Source organism: Struthio camelus, chromosome Z (genome assembly GCF_040807025.1).
Source record: "Struthio camelus isolate bStrCam1 chromosome Z, bStrCam1.hap1, whole genome shotgun sequence".
In the NCBI taxonomy this organism is placed as follows: domain Eukaryota; kingdom Metazoa; phylum Chordata; class Aves; order Struthioniformes; family Struthionidae; genus Struthio; species Struthio camelus.
Genome location: NC_090982.1, coordinates 74,911,068 through 74,929,700, shown reverse-complemented (window position 1 = coordinate 74,929,700; position 18,633 = coordinate 74,911,068). Strand labels below are relative to the sequence as shown.

The window sequence follows — 18,633 nt, the reverse complement described above, 5'->3', positions numbered from 1 at the left end:
TATGCCTCGGGTATTTTAGTTGTATTTGCTTCCAAACTAGAGTTAAATTATTAAAGGGTGTTATTTCTCTTTTCATGTGTCATTACAGACTCAAGGATTTTTTGTGACTTGGCTATATGTTTCCATACTTAAATACATTTTTTAAAAAAATATAGTCCTAATATTGAATTTCTTGACATGGGAACTGGATAGATGTTGACAGGTGCCATGAGAAACATTCAGTTTAAGGCAGTGTAAAAAAACATTGGTATGGACAGCCTTAAACATCAAAGAGAAGGCCAAGGTGCCTTCTACAAGGAAAGGCTTATGGCTGTTCTGAAAAGAAGACGACGGAAGCCAGAGGAGAAACAAAGGTTTTACATTATCTCCTTTTACTTTTTCTGAAGGAAGAAAAACAAATAGAGGATTTTAAGCAAAAACACCCCCAAAAACCATAGACATCTGTGGGGCTGCAGTGCAAGAGAAAAGAGGACCTCTCTGGAGATTAACTGAAGAAGAGATCGAGAAGTCAGAGAATCAACCACAACTTCACAAGTTCACACTGCTTCTTCATATGAAAAGGAAAGCTCTGTGTTTGACTGAAGAAGGAAACAACAAAATTCACAGAGTGAATACAGTACCCTTGCTTACCCTCCTTTTTTAAGTTGCACAAGTTCTCTAAGCAAAAGCAGCAGACATTTCTCATATGCATTGTATTAAACAAAATCTTGCAATGTATTGTTGTTATTTTGCACAATGATTTCCTTCTCTTTTTACTCTAAGGGTTGTGGTTGCAGTTGTAAACCATGTGTTCTTTCTAGATTAGAAAACTAGGGCTAATGTTGAAATATAAACCAAATGTGCGAAACATTTTTCAGACAAGAAGTCATACAGCTGTAATAAATTTAAATATTCTAATGCCTAGTTTGCTATAGGAAATGTGATATCAGTATTTATGAATTGTTGGACACTAGTACAAGTAACTCACCTTACTTGGCCTTAAGCGGTCTAAGAACTGCAATTCCTACATGCATTCATACAGTAACCTTTAAGGCCTGTGGAAGAAACTTGCCGTGCAATAATCCAGCAGACATGAACTTCTACCAGAACTCTTTCCACACGTTCCCTACTACTAAATGTAAACAACTTGGAGTAAAATAACAATTTTCTCCTGCATTTACCTTAAGCGATATGTCTCTCTCTCTTCCTAAAAAATGTGAACTGCACAGTTCAGTATGGTTCAGAACAGTATGGTGTGGGAATCAGAGAATAAAAGATAACAAAAAAAGAAACCACACTTTTGGAACCCTGTTCCAGCAAAGATGTCAGAAAAGGAAAATACTGAAAGAAAAGTGTTTAATTGCAGCCAGTGAGGTCAGGAAAAACTCCAGAGAGGGACAGTGTTTTGAATCCAGGAGGAGAGGCAATTTCATGAAGGAAAAAGTGGTTTCTAGCATTCAATACAGCCATGAGACCGAAGAGGCAGAGAACAGAGAAGTCAATAGGTTTTTCTTAGGTGTATTATTTAGGATAATTTGAGGTTTTTGAGGGATTAAAGTTGAGGGGAAGTAGGAATAGAGAAATGGAGGAATAGCTGAAGAACCAGAAATTTGATCTAAATGACCCCTCACTGTACATTATTTTAAAGTGTAAGCATGTTTACTACAAATTCGTTTGTAATTTTGGAAGGTGATTTAACCCACTGAAGATACGGCTTTTCCCCACTGGAAGAGCAAGTCCTCTCCTTGACCGACAGCAAAGTCCACTTACAGCAAAAGAGAAGACTGCTGACTTGCGAACGGCAAGTAGATGATGTGCAAGGTCTACACTTAAAATAAACAAACAAACAAACCATGCAATATTTAACCACTGCCACAGATCTCTACCACGCTTTAAAATAACTGAAGGGGCTGAAAGACATGGTAAGAGCTCTGAAAGATTTTATAGGAGGAAAACGCATCGGATGGCTTTACCTGACGGCCTTCCAACCCCCCCGTTCAACTTGAGAGTCAACGGCCGTTTGCCCCATTTCACGTGCCCATATGCGAGGGCTCTTATAAGGGAGACCTGTCTGTGGTGTTCAAGCATGACAGGACCTAACCAGTAATAACCATAACCATAACCAGTAATAGCCTCCATACCAGTAATAACCTCCTACAGCAGGTTGGAGGTTGGCAGAAAAGGGGTTAAAAGTTGAGCGTTGGCGCTGAGGAACACAGCGGAATGTTCCATTATCGGGGGGGGGGAGGGAGGGAACACCTTGTGCACGTTATTAATGCTTTGCTATAAAATTCGTAACAACATTTCAAAAGGAGAGAGCGAAATAGTCACTATGAAGCACGAGGAGGAGAACAGTGAATTCAAAGTGGTGAAGCTGAGGTAAAAATCCGGCGGGCGCCTCTTCCCTTGCTCCTGCGTGGGCCGGTCCCACTCGGCAGATGGGTCAGTGTCGCAGCCGGCTGGGCGGAAGGAGGCGCGGCGTGGACCGGCGACCAGCCTGCGTGGGGCCGGCTGGGTGCTTTGAGGGCTTCTCCATCCACTTCGATTTCTACGCCCACTATCACCCACGTTTCCCTCCTCACTGGCACGGAAGCTCCTTGTAACAGTCAGGCTTCCTTTACCCGAATGGGACTGGGAGGGGAGAAGAAAGGAGGGGCGTGGAGGCCATGGCAGGAGATGAGGTTTAGGTGACAAAAGGGCTGGTAGCGGCCACCTCAGGGGACAGCCCAAGGTGCCATTTCAGTCAAGAGTTCTTGCTTTCCTTAGGGCAAATAATAATTTAAGCTGAGGTACACAGTGAAAAGCATCCAGCTGCTCACTGACAGAGTTAGTTGGGGTAATCAGAGGCCTCCTGAGTATGTAAATGCAAACAACATGACTAGACACCAGGAGAAGCGTTTGAGAGCGGGAGGGTTGAGTGACTTTGACCTATCACCTGCAAATCTCAAGAACATGTTGAGGCACCTAAACGCTTCTCCAGACATCTGCTTACTCTAATATTAGTTTTGGAGTGTTTTAGAAATATTTATTGTATTCTTTAGGATCAGTTTGAAGTTTCAGGGTATACAAATATTGAAATGCTGCTTTTTGCTACTAAGTGCTTACACTGTGGAGTTTTTGATGTAGAGGCCATAATAAAAATTTCAAGAAAATGAGGAACTGGGTCCTTTGATCTGCACATAGAAAGAAAGGCAGCTGAGGCCACTTAAAATGTTCATGGAAGTAGCTGGCAAAGAGTAGCTATTTTATTAGTGATAAACATGACAGAGCTTGTTATCATACTAAAAATACTTCTGTAGAATCATAGGCATGTGTGATGCTTCCCAAGCAACTAGAAAATGCCAAACCCACTTCCTTTGAGAAATTCTGAAATCTTAAACTAAAACCACACAGAATAAACAAATTTGGAGAGTAAAATGAGGTGGATAGGAAGGGAATCATCTTTGGGAAGGCCAGTTTGTTTACCTCATATTTTATTCTACGGGGTAGTTAGAACACCTCTTGCTTGCCCATTTTCTTCTGTACCTGCTGACTAGTATAAGCAGTAATACTGTGATTAACACTGAACATATAGAAAGGCCACATACTAAAAAGAAATAAGAGATTGAACTACATTCCAACCTTAAAAATGGTCCCTCTGGGGCACACCACAACAGCACAAGGAAGTTTCCATTAATCATTGTTCCTACTCTTACTTGTTTTTGTGGCTAAATAAGGACTTCAGTCTACTAAGCTAGCAATCCAGAACCTTTCTTGAGCTCTACATTAACACATAACCAAAAATAGCATTTAATTAAGAAAAAGGCTGAAGTGTGTTTTTGCAATCAAAGGGAAGTGTGCATGCTAGGGGAAAACTATTAGATTAATAGTACCATAACTTTTTGCTTGGCACATTTGCAAGAACTGTGTTTGCTTACACAGTTGCAAGAACTTGTCCTTAAAAAAATTACAGTTTTTTTGCAGATGAAAACATACTGCTAACCCAAGAATTAGCTATTATTCTATAGCTAGCTAGATAAGTAGTTATAGCACTATAGCCAGTTTATTACAGGTCTGTAACTTCCCTGAAATTACATGAGAAATTTTCTATTTCAGGCATAAGGGCATCATCCATAAAGAAGTCTGATATTAGACATCTCTGAATTGCTTTTAAAGGAGGACAAAGCTGGTAGAGGCCTGGTAAGAAAAACCTTTATGTAAATATACATCTTTGTTTTTATGGAGCTGTAAAGGGAAGATTATTAAAGGTAGTGTGAAAAGGAAAAACAGATTCAAGTAACTGCTAAGGATAATCAGTTTGATGTAACTTGAATGTTCAACAGTTTTATACTAACTTTACGGTACTATGTAACACGGAGCGTTCACAATAACGAAGCAAAGTCTTAAAGACTGGAGGTAAAATATGGATACGAACCACCTCATATACAATGTGTTATAATTTTGAGTTAATCGTCAACAATATAGGAATATTGAGCATTTTTATTTTTCCAGTTTCTAGCTGATATTAATGAGAAAGTTTTAGGAAATAAGGGAACCAAAAGAATATCATGTGGCTAACCATAAAATAAACCCTGATGGTTCTGATTCAAAAATTAAATGGACTGCAAAAGCTGCATTTACCTTTATTGATTTGAACTGTAAATCAAAACCCCAAAGCTATTAATATTTGTTGAGATGACAAATTGTTCATTAAACTGTATTCTTAATGAAGACTCGAATAACGTTAACATTAAAATATGTAGCCTGTACATCTCTACTTAAAGGGCGCCTAGGCTGGATAGCCACCTTCAGCATTTCTGAAGATTATGTAGAAACATGCAAGTTTTCATAGTATAAGTAGTATGCTAAGTTCCTCACAGACAATCATAAACACAGCACAACATTTACATTTTAAATAAATAAATGAAACATTTGCACTTTACAGTCTAAATATAGTTTCTGAATCTAGTTGCAGAAAAAATGGAAAAATCGTTGTGTCTTCATATTTTCAAGTGTGCTTCAGTCTGTACACAATTTTTCAGAAACAATTAGTATTTTAATGTAAGTACTTTTAATGCTATGACTATGCTTTAAATATAAATTTTATAACATTGATTTTAAAGTTAATCTCTTTACCAACAGATTATCCCTTATTTAACTGACACTCTTATCTAAACGTTACTCAAACACAAATACCTTTTCTGTATAACTTCCATCAGGGCAAAAGAGAATTAAATTGACATACCCACCAAAGCAAATTTTACATTCATGTCCCATTTAAAGACATAATAAATTCTTCTAATAAATGCCTCTGTGGGCATTGGACTTGTCTGGAAACAAGATTATCAGAAAAAACAAAACCAATAAGATCATTGGTTATAGAGAAATTCTCTTTTAGGTCAATGGATTCTTCACAAGAAACAGATAGAGACGTGGATTTTGAAGTATTTTTGCCAGTGAGAAGATTCAAAATGCATAAAAAAGAAAGCAAATAAGAGCTTTTATATGCTGCCTCTATCTTTTGGAGCAGGTGAGAAGGAAACACTCCAAAACATTTGGGAAAACAGAATCTAATGGCAGAGAAAAGAGAAACATTGCCCAAGGAAAAGACAGGAAAAACAAGCACTTTGGCCAGAAGAGAGCAGTCGTTAACGTAGCCTGGAGTGAAGCACAAGATTGTCAGACTTTACTCTGGAAAAGAAGGGAAACAGCAATGGAACTGCAGAAGGTATAAAAGCAGTAGAGTAACTTGAGGAAAACGTCTACTAAATGACAGTATAAGTAGCATTCTATGGCGTGTATCTCTCTCTGGAGGGGGTTGTCTCTCTGAGATGTGAAGATTGTCAGGAAAATTCAAATTTTGAATACCACAAGGTTATTATGATTTATGGATCTATTTAGAAGGTAACTGTCTCTAAAATTGGGAATGCATTATTATATGCTTGGACATGAATAGCTAGTGGATTGTCTCTAATAGAAAAAATTTATGACGGCATCAGATAGTTTGATGCGCTCTATTTACCAAGATTGTGCCTATGTTCTTTTCCTCTGAAAGCAAGAGAAGATTTCACTGATAAAAGTCTGTAAGTCCTTTTCAGCTGACAGTCATCCTGAGTTTCTCGTACTCCATCTTTCTTAGAGCTATACTCCAGTGTTTGCTCAAGCCCGTGTATGTTCTCTGCATCTATTTCTATGGCATTTTACATCTTTTTTTCCCCACACATGCCTATCTTCAAAATAATATCCAATGAAACATGTGCCACCCACATGTGCCTTTGTTTTGTGTGGAGACAAGTACCCCCATGTTCTGGAGGAGGATGCTCTTGTTCCAGAAAGTTTAACCGCTACTTACAGTTATCTTAAAGAGCTCTGGCTATGACTATCAGCAGTATTATGTTTTACCTAACAATAGTACTATGGATAACAGACCACTGTAATGTATTGAACTCTGCTTGGAAAACATAAAAGCAAAAGCACAGATACACTCTCTTCAGAACAGTCGCTCTGTCTGCTTTCAGATGAGTACAATACTTACACTGGATTACAATCTTTATTGGAAATACAGTACAGATAATAGCCAAGTTTACAAAATGTTCAGCAGTAGCTCAAAACTATAAATGATTAACATAAATTAACAATGCTGTGCACACTAGCTCTCTAATATATTATAGTTCAGACTTGTAAACAACTTTTACTCACCTGTAAAGAAAATTGTTACATTCTTATCCTGTTGTTTCTTCAACTATGTACCTCTTACGCGAAGATTTTCTTCTCTTCAAAGATGAATTATGCTTAGGGAGCCTGAGGGAAATAATGTAGCTATTTTAAAACTATTGGAGCATAGATACAGAAATTTGCACATTGAAAACTAGAATTTAAATACATTTTGATACAGAAAAGGCCATTTTTTGTAAGTAGATGATTTTGACTTGATTTTTAAGCCTTTACTGCCACTCAGTTGTACTACTGAGGCAGAGACATTTAGCTGTACTTCAGTACGCTAAAAGTCCAGGTAAGCTTCTCCAGCTCAACAGTTCAGTCTTCTGGGCAATTTACTGTTCCTATCAAAAGGAAAAAAAGGGGGGGGGGCTTAAAAGCTTTGTGCTTCAGAATGCATGACATTGAAAGTCTGTGAGAAATTAAATCTGTGACAAGTTAATACTGCTTTCTGGCTCTCTAATGGAGCACTCACACATCTTCAGAGGTGCTGAGAGAGCAGATGGACTGACATTGTCCCTGCGGTCCTACTGGGAAGCAAATCAATTTTTTTTTTTAATTTATAAGAATATTCCTCTGAATTGAGAGAATATCCAGCGGTGTTTTATTTATGCTTGTACCTTTTTCATTTCAGGTTAAAAATAATAAATTTTATTTTAAAAGTTATTGTCAATACATATTAGTGTTGAACAGCCATAATTGAAAGGAGTGCAAAAGTTACTAGTTTTAATTTCATTTTTTTCTACAATGTATTTTCTGTTCCTCTTCTCAGTGTAACACCTTTTCATAAGGGCCGCAGGATGTCTAAGAGAAAAAGGGACATGTATGGCAAGGCTATTTTAGCCACCGTATAGGACTCTTAAATGTCTTCATATGGACTAATACCTAATTTCATAGCCAAATTCCAATAAACTTTCTTCTGTCAGGTTTCTGACTAGAATACTAGGTGATGGATTGCTTGAATGAAGAATTAATTGAAAAAATGAATGCGACTTATCTTAAGGTAGGGTACCATAGTTCCCGCTTATTTAACTTCAGTTTAGCTCATCACATCAAGGAGACTGCATTAGGTATGTCTATAAAATAGAATGTTAATTAAACCACCACAAAACATTCACAGACATTGGAAATTGTTTAAAATTTGTCTGTGAAAGTGTTAGAACGGACCTTGGCACGGGCTAGTACTCTCCCAAACAATTCCTGGGCACAGTTTAGAAGTTAGCGTGAATCAGGAACAATTCCCAATGGGCAGTAAGATGCACGTGACCATACTGTTTTGAAGAATAAAGGGGTTTAATAATACAGGCCTGAAACATTCAGTGGTGACCAGCCACAGTGCCAGAGAAGAGTCCCAGGCATGTTTAACCTATTGGTTTATATGTAGCCACTGAAACTCTGTTGGCTGAGATGGTTAACGCTTCAGTATCTGAAGAATGGAAAAGTTCTGCTTTCTTTCAGAGAAGCAGTTTTTAAAGGCCTAAGCCCAAGAAGCTCTTTTAGCGTACATGATTAAGATAATCATCTCCCTGTCTTGAATCTTCTTTTTACTGGCAAGTTTATTAAAAAGGGAGTGGCAAGGCATTTTAAGCATGATATGATGTTCTCGGATTTCTTTAATCCCTACAACTGTGGCTTTCAGCTTGCACTGAATACAAGTCTTTTTGGCCAATTTTTAACTTCTGTCCTTTGCCAGAAGATGAATGTCCACATTGACTTGCTGGGCCATGAAGCTATATTGATTCACCTTTACGCTTTAAGGGGTAAAAAAAACCCCAAAAAACAAAAAACCCCCACCCAGAATAATGTTTTTATCCCTATGTCTGAGAACGATCCATAGTGGCTCTCACAGCTCTCATTTGAAATTGCACAGGATTTGTTATGTAACTGACATGCAGTTCTATATCTCTATTAGAAAACATGACAGTAACTTGCTTTCCCAGTGCCTATCCAAGACAGGAGTTTTGGAAGGATAAAGTCATAGAACACTCAAATTAAAAAAAAACAAAAACAAAAGCAAAACAAAAAAAAGGAAGATAATTTGCAGGAACTCCTAGCAGAAATGGTACCTGCTTCCTTTCCAAAGTTGTTCAACTATGTTGAAGCATATCTACAGAAAAGAGCCTAAGGAGCCACTTCTGCTGAATTTCAGAGTTCTTTCAATGACAATGTATGATGATTGATCATTTCTTTTTCCTACAAAAAACAACTGTTGTTAGGTCTATTCATATGGCCCTACTATAATGTTACTGGAACAGGCGACCTATGAAACCCACTCAGATTTACCATTTGGTAAATAAACTTGATGTCTATTCCGTCTGGTCACGTTAACTAAGAATCCTTTGCAGTTGGCAGAGTAATCCATCACTGACCTCTTTTTCTGATACATACTGTGTATTAAGACTATTTTTATTTTTTGATATATATGTATATACAAATATATCTAAATAAATAATAGTCTAAATTACATGTTTCATGATCCATGTTTTAACTTCATCCAAAATCCCTAGAGCTTTGAGTGATCAAGAGATGACTGTATTATTCAAGTGAAAAAATACTAAAGCTTTGTCCTCCTATCATAAAAAGCCAGTTCTCACACAGCAGAAATAAGTATACATTTTTAAAGAAATCTGCCACAGAATTTATACCATATCTTTACAGGAAAAAGAGCACATGCTTAACATGGTAGAGCTAGTGCAAGTTTTTAACTTAGAAAAAAATTAAAAGATGGAATAGTATTATTTCATGTCTTCTAAGATTCTTGTTGGTAAATTATGCTGAACAGTTAGAATACGAAAAAAAGAAAAGAAAAATATTACCTTTATTTGGCTTACCAGAAAAAAAAAAAAGTTGTGGTCACCATCAAGTTGTAAACTTGCAGCAAGTAGCTATACAAATATTTTATTCCACAACCCGCAAGCTTCCTTGGCTTTTTATTTTACCCGTACCACTGAAGGCATCATCTGACATTAAGATTATTTACTTCTCACGATGAGTATTCCCCAGTGAATTAATTATGTGGTGCTATTATTTGCTCCTGTGAACTAAAGTCAATGCAAAGAACATATTATATTTGTATTCTTGTCATACAGCATTCATCACTACATTCTTCCTGCTCTCTGTTGTAATCCAGCCTTAATACCAAATTCCCAATAATTTGAATAATTAAATTTAGGATGCTAGCTAATTATTATAGTAGTACATTACATTCATACAAAGAGCTCCCAACATTTTGGGGGAAAGTTTCTTTTAATTATAAAAAAATAAACATATTGTTAATGCTTTTTTGATGTTACTGACATCTCATTTATTTAAAAATTCTGTCCACAAATATGCATTACCTATAAATTAGTAACAGGTAAGCATAAAAATATTTGTGCATACCATTAACAAATTAGAATGACAGGAATCTGTATGTTATACTAGCCCTTAAAGAAACAAAAATGGAAAAGTACAAGACATTCTTCATTCAGTCTCTCAAAACTGACAACCAGCAACCCCTATGAAAACATTGGTACCAGATGCACTTTTTACTCCAAGATTAACTTCCATAATTTATGAAGCTGAGTAACTACATCTAACTGTCACAGAAGTTCACATCAGAATGAAGAGGGCAGAGCTCTCTTCACGAATTTCAGCAGTGTATGCACACATACCCTCTATTTTATAAATAGAAATCTTTTTATCTCGGTACATAGTTGTAAACAGCAAGATGTTGTACATGTTTGCACAACTTAAAATATTTTTGGTGAAATATGCTTGAGAAATATATATTAGAGTCACATAAAAATATTGAATTATTGGTTCTCTGCAGAACAAGAAGGGAGTCGCAGAATAACAGCGTGCAAGTAGTTGAGATTTATGGCAGCTCAGTCATTTGTTTAGGGCAAAAGAGACATTCTGGGGTCTCTTCCCTTGACTTGAAAGGGGGCAGGATTAAGCTTTAAAAAATTTACCCTTAAACTTGCAGTTCATTTGCAGGACTATATAGGTGTGAATTTATCAGAGGAATTCAGGGAGCTCTGCCCTCCTCTGCACTGCCAGCAGCTTTGTTTAGTGCAGTGTACACTCCTTAACGTGCCACAGTCATGGCTGTATGACTGCATAGCTCCTCCCATACAGATTAGGACTACCTCCACCCCATGACTAAGGCCTGAAACAGAAATAAGGTTTAAAGTATCTTTTGATATGTTTTCCTGTAATGTTTTGAAAGATTTGTTTTTATTCCTTTCTCGTACATAATCAGAAGAACCCGTGCATACTAAAATGTTTTTAGGAACATATGTGAGCCTTCTTTCTGCAATGAGTTCTTGTGAGTAGACCTCTGAAGACAAAAAGATTACAGGGCTCTGAAAAAGAGACTTGTCTGAATGTAATTGACAAATTTTAACTTTCCTTTGTAAAAGAGACTATATTAATATAATGGAATAAACAATATATAAGTATTTAATTTCACTCAAGGAAACAGTGTAATTCCTGATTCGCTCGTATGTGTTACAACAACTGCTTCTGAAACAACCAATAACTCAAATTAGTTCATTGTTTTCTTGTGCAGGTGATAACGTAACAGTTCTCAGACAAAACAGCCATTTCTACAGATTACGATAGTCAAATAGGATTTAAAAAGCATCAGAAAGGGCCAGTCACGTTCTTAATGGAAAATTCTGACTAAAATTGAATAGTTAAATAGGTGTTGTGTCTTACCAGGACGTTTGTACTATCTATCCATATTCGATATGGAAGAGATCTGGCACTTGGAAAAGAAAGTTGTTGTATTTACACGTTAACAACATTCAATCACCAATATTGAAAAAATTATTATATAAGTTACTGCAGTCACATAAAGACCCCATCAACATGAATTATTAATAATAAGCTAGAAATAGCTTGAAGTAATGCCCCAAATTGTCATTTTGCAATCACATTCTCCTTTAAATTCACAGGTGTGTATGTCCACATACATACGTGTGTGCAAACTCTACATATGTAGTAAACTTAAGTTCATTACAAGATAAATATTCTCCTCATAAAATGATAAATGTTCTTCTTGTAGTCTTAGGGAGTTGCAGTGTATTAAGTTAAGCACAAAGACTTATGAATGTGCTTCAATTAAGACACCAATTATTTCCCTTTATTACAATTTGAAATTATCCATTTATAAATGCATGAACAATTGTAGGATTGGGACCTTTTATACTAACTTGCATCAAAAGTAGGTAATACATTTCTTTCAGAGCAGTTTACTCTGTCTCCATTAAACTTACATGAGCATTTACCCAATGGATATTAGTATTTCCAGTACTGAATTACCGTATTCTCCAATAGCCATCTTCGTTTCTGTACTTTCAAACAAAAACCCACTTGTAAAATGAACTTTGATTCATCCAACATTATGAATTTAATAGGTTTTTTTTTAAGCCTGAGAGAGGCATTTTAAGTCTGTGTTAAAGACACACAGCTATATTCTGGAGATCGTAAGACTTGGAAAGATTCAAGTGCTTTAGTGTAAGACGTTGTCCCTTTGTGCAAATTATATCCATCCAGAGCTGAAAGGGTGTGTTTATATCTTACAGAATATTTACAGCTAGCTGTGCCCAACTGTGTGGTCAAATCTTGAAGTCCACAGATAAGCAAGGCTTCCACCAAAATCAAAGGATTTTTGTCCAAGTAGCGAGGAGCAAAACGACAGAAATGAGTATGAAAAGACACGGTGAATTCATTAGATACGAATGTTTCTTCACTATTATCCTGTGCTACGATTATTCGCAATTTGACCCATACAGAGGGGAAAAATGAAAAAACCTTCTCAGAGTAGGACAGTCCCCTTCTCCAAACACTGCTACACAGACCACGATTAAAATATTTCCAGTAAACCTGGTGGTTGGGGGGATCCTCAGCCTCCAGCGAAACCCTTCACCTGGACACCAGCGTCCTCCCCGTGCTCGTCCCCCAAGGCGGCTTCCAGTCGCCCCTGCAGCCCGGTCGGTACGTCCACGTCCACGTCCACGTCCACCTGGCAACCACCGGCCCCAGCAAGGCTTTCAGCAGCGGCTCTTCCCGTTCCTGCCCCACGGCCTCTTAAAACACACAGAGACGGACATTAGCGACCAGAAAATGAACTCCGGCAAGCGTCCCAGGTCTGCCACATCTCGCCCGCTGGGGCGGGGGGGGCTGCCTCCTCCGTGGGTTCATTTTAGGGCTCCTCTTTAAGCCTGCCTGCTGCGAGGTGGCGTTTCGCAGTCGTTTGCAGTCCTCCTCCCCACCGTCGTTAGGCGGAGGGGTGGGGTGGGGTGGGCAACCCAACAACGCCAGGCGGTTGTTTTTTGTTTGGCTGGGTTTTGGTTTGTTTGTTTGTTTGTTTGTTTTTTCTCCTTTCAACGGTCACGTCTTCACAAATCGCAAGCTGCCTTCGTCTCCGCGCAGGCCTGAGTGCAAGCTCCGGTCTCGTCAGGAGGGGAAAAGAAAAGAAAAGAGAAACTCAGGAGGCGGCCGCAGGGGTGGGGAAAGGGAGAGGGAGCCGCGCGGCGGAGCGTCAGCGGCGCCCGCCGCCGCCAGCCCAGGCCGGCCGAGGCGAGGCGAGGCGGAGGGAGCCGCTCCGGCGGCGGCGGCGGCGGCGCTGGGCGGGGAGCGGCGCAGCGGCGGCGGCGGCAGCGGAAGCGGCGCTGGTTTGAGCGAGCGAGCGAGCGAGCGAGCGAGGAGGAGGCAGCAGCGGAGGGAAGGGGGAGGCTGTTGGTGTTTGGCGCCGGTGGAGGGAGTCATTCCTGCAGCTGCACTTCCGGTCGGCATTTTGTTCTGAGAGGGAGCGAGAGAGACACACACACAGGATCCGTCCCCCTCCTCCTCCTCTTCCCCTTATCCTCCCCCCCCCCCCGCTCGGTACCGACTCACCGTGCCCAAGCTGCCCCCTCCCCCGGCCTGCTGCCCTCGCGCACACGGAGGGAGCGGCGGCGGCGGCGGCCCCTTGGCAGCGCTGCCCCCCGGCCGCCCCCCTGCTCCCCCGCGGCTCGCCGTGCGCCTCGGAACCGGTTCGGCCCGGCCCGGCCCGGCCCGGCGCGGCGCGGCCCGTGTTGATGTTGTGAAGCAGGGCTCAGGGGGAAGGGATTCGTCTCGGCCGCTCACCCCCCCGGCTCTACATGTTCGCTGCACTGAGGAGGAGACGGAAGAGGAGCCAGCCCCCCTCCCGGCCCGGATTATTGTTGTTATATTATCTCCCCTCCTCCTCCTGCTCCGCGGCGGCGGCGGCGGCCCAGCAGCGGCGGCGGCGGCTCCTCTGAGGAGGGAGGGGGGCGGATTTCTCCCCCCCTCTCTCGGATTCTCGTTGGATTCAGACGCCGATTTGCTCAGGTAATCCCCCCTCCTTGTCTCCCCTTCCCCTCCCTGCCCTCTCCAGCAGCGGGCCGGGCCTCCCAGCCCAGGCGGCCCAGCACTGCCGGGAGCAGAGGGGATTAGCTGCTAGCCGGGGTAGAGGGGAGTCAGCGGCAGCCGGAGGTGTTTATTTCGCAGCCCCCTTGGCTGCTGGCTGGGGTTTGGTGGAGGAAACGGGTTCCTCCCGGGCTGCCGGGAGGCCCAGGCCCGGTGGAGAGCGCAGGCCCGCCGGCCAGCGCCTTTACTCCAGCTCGGGGATTAGAAAGGCGAAGCGGCTTCTCAGTGACAGGCCTCAACCCGGAGAGGAGCAGCAGGAGGAGGAGGAGGAAACAATACAATTAGCTGCAAATGTGCACTGATCCTTTGCCATATTTACAACTTCGCTAGGGCAAGGAAGGAAGGTCCCAGCGCAGACAGCCCTCTGAACTGGGGAAGGAGTAAGTGGAGGAACCGGGAAAGAGAGACAATGTAAATACCCAGGAACAAAAATGTGTTATCTTCGCTGTTATCTCCTCCTCCTAACAAACTCCAGTCTGAACGTTCAAAAGTTAACGCACATGGATTTGTAATGTGCAGAGGTTTAATCTCCAAATAATGTAGCGATTGATTAGCGTGTTAATCACTTAGTATATTTATAGCATAAAACTAGCCCTTGTGGGGTGATTGACACAGCACGGACACCTGCAGACCCAGGAAATAGACAGACGAGCGTATTGTGTCAGGTATTCAACACAACCTCGGTGTTTATGTGATGTGCACGTTACACGAATATGTAGTAAATTGAGAAGAAATACTCTTTTTATGCTTCCTAACAAACAGAAAATGGGAAAGGGAACATAGGTAAAGTGAGACGTTTATGACATTTCAGGGGCCAAGGGGAAGAGGAGCTCTTACCCTAAGCACTTGAGAATCCAACGAAAATTTAATTGAGTGGAAAGTGAGGAATGTTTAAAAAGTGTCATCCTTTCTTGTCAGGCCATATCACTTTGAGATCCTGAGGTTGTTATTGGCTGTTTGTGTCCATGATGTTTGAATATGTAATTAGGTGTCATTTTAACAGGTCAAATGTGTTTTGTAAATGACTGTTGATTAAGTGTCAGGTCTTTATAAATAAATGGTAGCTAATTTACAGTGAGGTAAATCTCGAATTTACTATGTGCCAGAGTTGAGAATAGTATTAAAATTGGAGGTAGCTTTAAAACAAACGCTCTGAACTAGTAAAAATATTCCTACTAAAATTACGTTATGAGGGAAATTTTGTGATATGAAGTTTTGTCTTTCATATAGGAAGGAAATTTGTAAATGTCAAAAAAGTATCACCGTTGCATAATTTATCTATTTCTAAGTAGATTTTTTAGTTATTCAGGCAGATCTCTTGTAATATTAAGTAGTAAATGTGTCTAATAAAGTAACTTTCTGGTGTATTTTGTTTAGAGTCTTATAAACTGTGCTATCTTGCCTCGGAGTGCCCTGATACATGTTTAAAAGGGTGAAGTTAATATAGCTGTCACGTAGAAGGCGTGTTTTTAATGCTGTAAATCCGTGTAGTAGTCAGTAGCGTGTCCGTGATTTGTATTGGTCAGGGAGCAGTTTGAATTTTAAAAAGCCTGAAGATCCTGCTGAGCCCCAATCCCGGCCTCCCTCCCTCCCACTAATCTCCCATTCCTGTCTTTGTGCTGCCTGGTCCTGTTAGACACTGTTTGCAACAGGGCCTCAGGCCTACGTGCGTGCAGAGGAACCATTTACACTTTGAAAAAGCAGCTTTTTATTTTTAAACTTTATGAATTGCAGAGGGAGCCACTAGTCGTCTCGAACTGTCTCTGTCTCTCTCTGTAGCTGAATTGCTGTTTTCTTTTGGTCCGTAGTATGCGTAGGGGCCCAGTGTAACTCTAGTTTACAGGAAAGAAAGGGCTGTGCAGAAGTAGTTGTAGTACTTGGGTAGTTTTCATCATCAGGAAGCGACGCTAGCTCCAGCGCTTTTTTCGTCGTTTGTTTAAAACAACTCTTGTTTTAACAAAAATGGGTTTGTTAAGCTAACAGTAGTGAACTTCTCTGGCTTATTTTTCATCTAAAGGTGGTTTACTTTAAATATGCTAGATATGAGCAGGAAATGAGCTACTGTAGTTATGTAGTTCCTGTCAAGTTTATCTCTCCAGGGTTGTGTTTACAGCTTTTTTTTTTTTTTTTCCTCCTCTCTTTATCAGAAAGCATGTACTTTTCTAGTATGAAAAAAAGCATATTTATAGAGGGAAATTTAAGATGTTGGCTATTTGTGATTTATCTTGCATTTTTTGTTTTTGTTCTTCTGAGCTATATGTGGTTAATCCTAAATTAGCTGGATTATCACAGTTTCTGTAGTTGTCAATTTCTTTAACTCAGAAAAATATATTTAGCATACAGAAATATTTAATGTAGAAATGTTTGTGAGAGGAATTACTTTTGTTTTAGATTGCCTTTACAGCACATTTTGTGTGTGTGTTTGGGGGGAGCAGGGCTATTTCACTTTTCATACTTCTTTTTTTCCCTGGTGTTAGAGTTTATGCTCATCCTCTGTTTGTTCCAACAGATAGCTGCTCAAGAAGGATGTAGTCGTTTTAACCATGTTTTAAACATTTGACATTAGTTATACTTGAGTACTTGAGACATTAGTTGTGACAATTATTTTAACTGGAAGAGAAAAGGAAAATTTTTTTTGTGTGTTATCTTTTATTTTGCACTTTTGACTATCTGGTATACTTTGCCATTTGTTTCCTGTGTATGTTTTTTTAATTTTCTTTCTCCTCTCAATTTTTACCTGAAGTTATTCCCACAAAAAGTCTTTCTCTGAAACCTTTTGCTTTCTTTTAAAGCTAATTTTATACTTTTTTAAAATAAGGATCCATATAAGCATGCCACTAAAATAAAATGTTTTATGTTACATATGAAATGTTTAAATTTAGAGTGTTTTACAACTAGGAGTAACACAGGAGGACAGAAGCAAAATTGTAACATCTGTAAATGTTTGCAGATCCCCCTTTTACATAAGGATACATGTGCCCCCTCCCTCGCTATGTGTTTGGGACTCAAGGCAATAGAGAGTAATTTCTTTGGGTTAGATCCATGTTTTTGGTTGTGTTTGCTTGGTAGGTAAAATAATGCAGCCTTAATCCTAAATTAGGTATTCCTCTATAATATAAGCAAGCTATGTTATGAAGTATGCTAGGTGAAAAACAGTGAAAGTGTGAATTGATTTGAGCCAAGGCTTGATAGAATAATTGCGTATTGCAATTTTCTGTGTGTTCAGCTGCAAATGTGGTACTTTTAATGTGTGTATTATGTTACAAAGTTACAAAGTCATGATATTAAATTTATATTAGCATTGACTTCATAAACAGTACACAAAGTAAAGTTAGTGGACAACTGTTAGTAACTAGAAGAAGAAATTTTTACTTCAGATTCTGAGTATCTAGAACTAGAAAAAAGAATAAGTCTTCAGAAAAATTCAGCAAAAATGGCTTTCTGTAAATTATCCTGGAAGACTATATAATATTTATCAATGCACGAACATTTTGACAGCAATTATGGGCATACTTAATTGGAAAAATATGAGTCGTGATAACTTCAGAGTTGGTGTCTGGGCAGTGTGAGATGGATCATCCAGTGTTAGAGTAGCTGTTACTTTCACAAAATACGTTATTAGAAATATTTAACATCTGAAAGAATTGACTATTTCAATGTTATGCTGCTTATTTTCAGTCTTGCTTTTCATGTGCCTTTATTGGAAGCTAACCTGAACTGTACCATTTCTAATTTTGAATGACCAGCAGTAATGAACACTCAGTTGCATGGAGATACCTACAGGGGAATGCTTGAAATTGGTGATACCTGCGTATTATTGGTAGTAACCCTGTATAATAATGATCCTTTTTAATAATCAAAAAAAGGAAATCCTTTTGAAATTACAGTTATTAAGAGCTTGTATTCTAAAAACTTATTAATATCATTCATTTATATTTGTGCCATTATCCTATTTAGTGTTGCAAGCATACTTCTTAGTAGATGATCCCAACCCCCCAAAGCATATGGGGGAGAAGGGCTTTCTATTGAAATCTGTTGCACCAGGAGTGAGGAAAATGTGTTTGAGGAGATTGTGCAGGACCTGTGATTTGTGTCTTACTTCCTGTCCCCACTGTTCACTATGGAAAATCCTTCTAGCGAAGGGGAGGGGAGAAATGATCTTGGCCCAACTATTTGTAGAAACTAAAAGGAGTTTCAAGCAAGTGAAATGCAGTTGTTGATCCTGTACTTGTAGGTGACTACTTAGTTTACACAAATAACTTCAGGAAAAAGAAACATGAATATTGAAAGGTATTTCTCATGTGAAAGTCTCTTAGTCTTAGAAAAAAATCTAGAAGAACTTATTTTTAGTGCTGTTAGTATTTGTGTCGGTTGCTTCTAAGTGTGTTTTTTCAACTAGAGATCTCAAAATGCTTTGTCAAGGTAGATATTCTCATTTTTTTCAAAATATTATCAAGGTTTGATATGAAACACTGGGTTTTTGCAGCAGTGTGTATGTGTAGACCTGCAATGCATTTTACTGGAACAGTGTTAAAAAGC

General features: G+C 39.5%; 1 protein-coding gene and 1 long non-coding RNA gene across 6 annotated transcripts in view; both read left to right on the top strand.

Moving 5' to 3' along the window:
* The first annotated feature begins 2,444 nt into the window (after positions 1 to 2,444).
* LOC138064442 (uncharacterized) lies at positions 2,445 to 7,341 on the top strand. Its single transcript, XR_011137686.1, has 3 exons — positions 2,445 to 2,584; positions 4,075 to 4,158; positions 5,489 to 7,341. It is a non-coding gene; the product is annotated as an uncharacterized lncRNA (long non-coding RNA).
* A 6,359-nt stretch (positions 7,342 to 13,700) lies between these two features.
* LOC138060842 (nipped-B-like protein) overlaps positions 13,701 to 18,633 on the top strand; it is a 153,874-nt gene continuing 148,941 nt past the window's right edge. For 3 of the 5 annotated variants that reach the window (XM_068927022.1, XM_068927019.1, XM_068927020.1), the window contains exon 1: positions 13,701 to 14,016. The gene's annotated coding sequence lies outside the window, so the exon portion shown is untranslated. The remainder of the gene's footprint in view (positions 14,017 to 18,633) is intronic. The other 2 variants (XM_068927021.1, XM_068927023.1) reach the window with 2 other exon arrangements.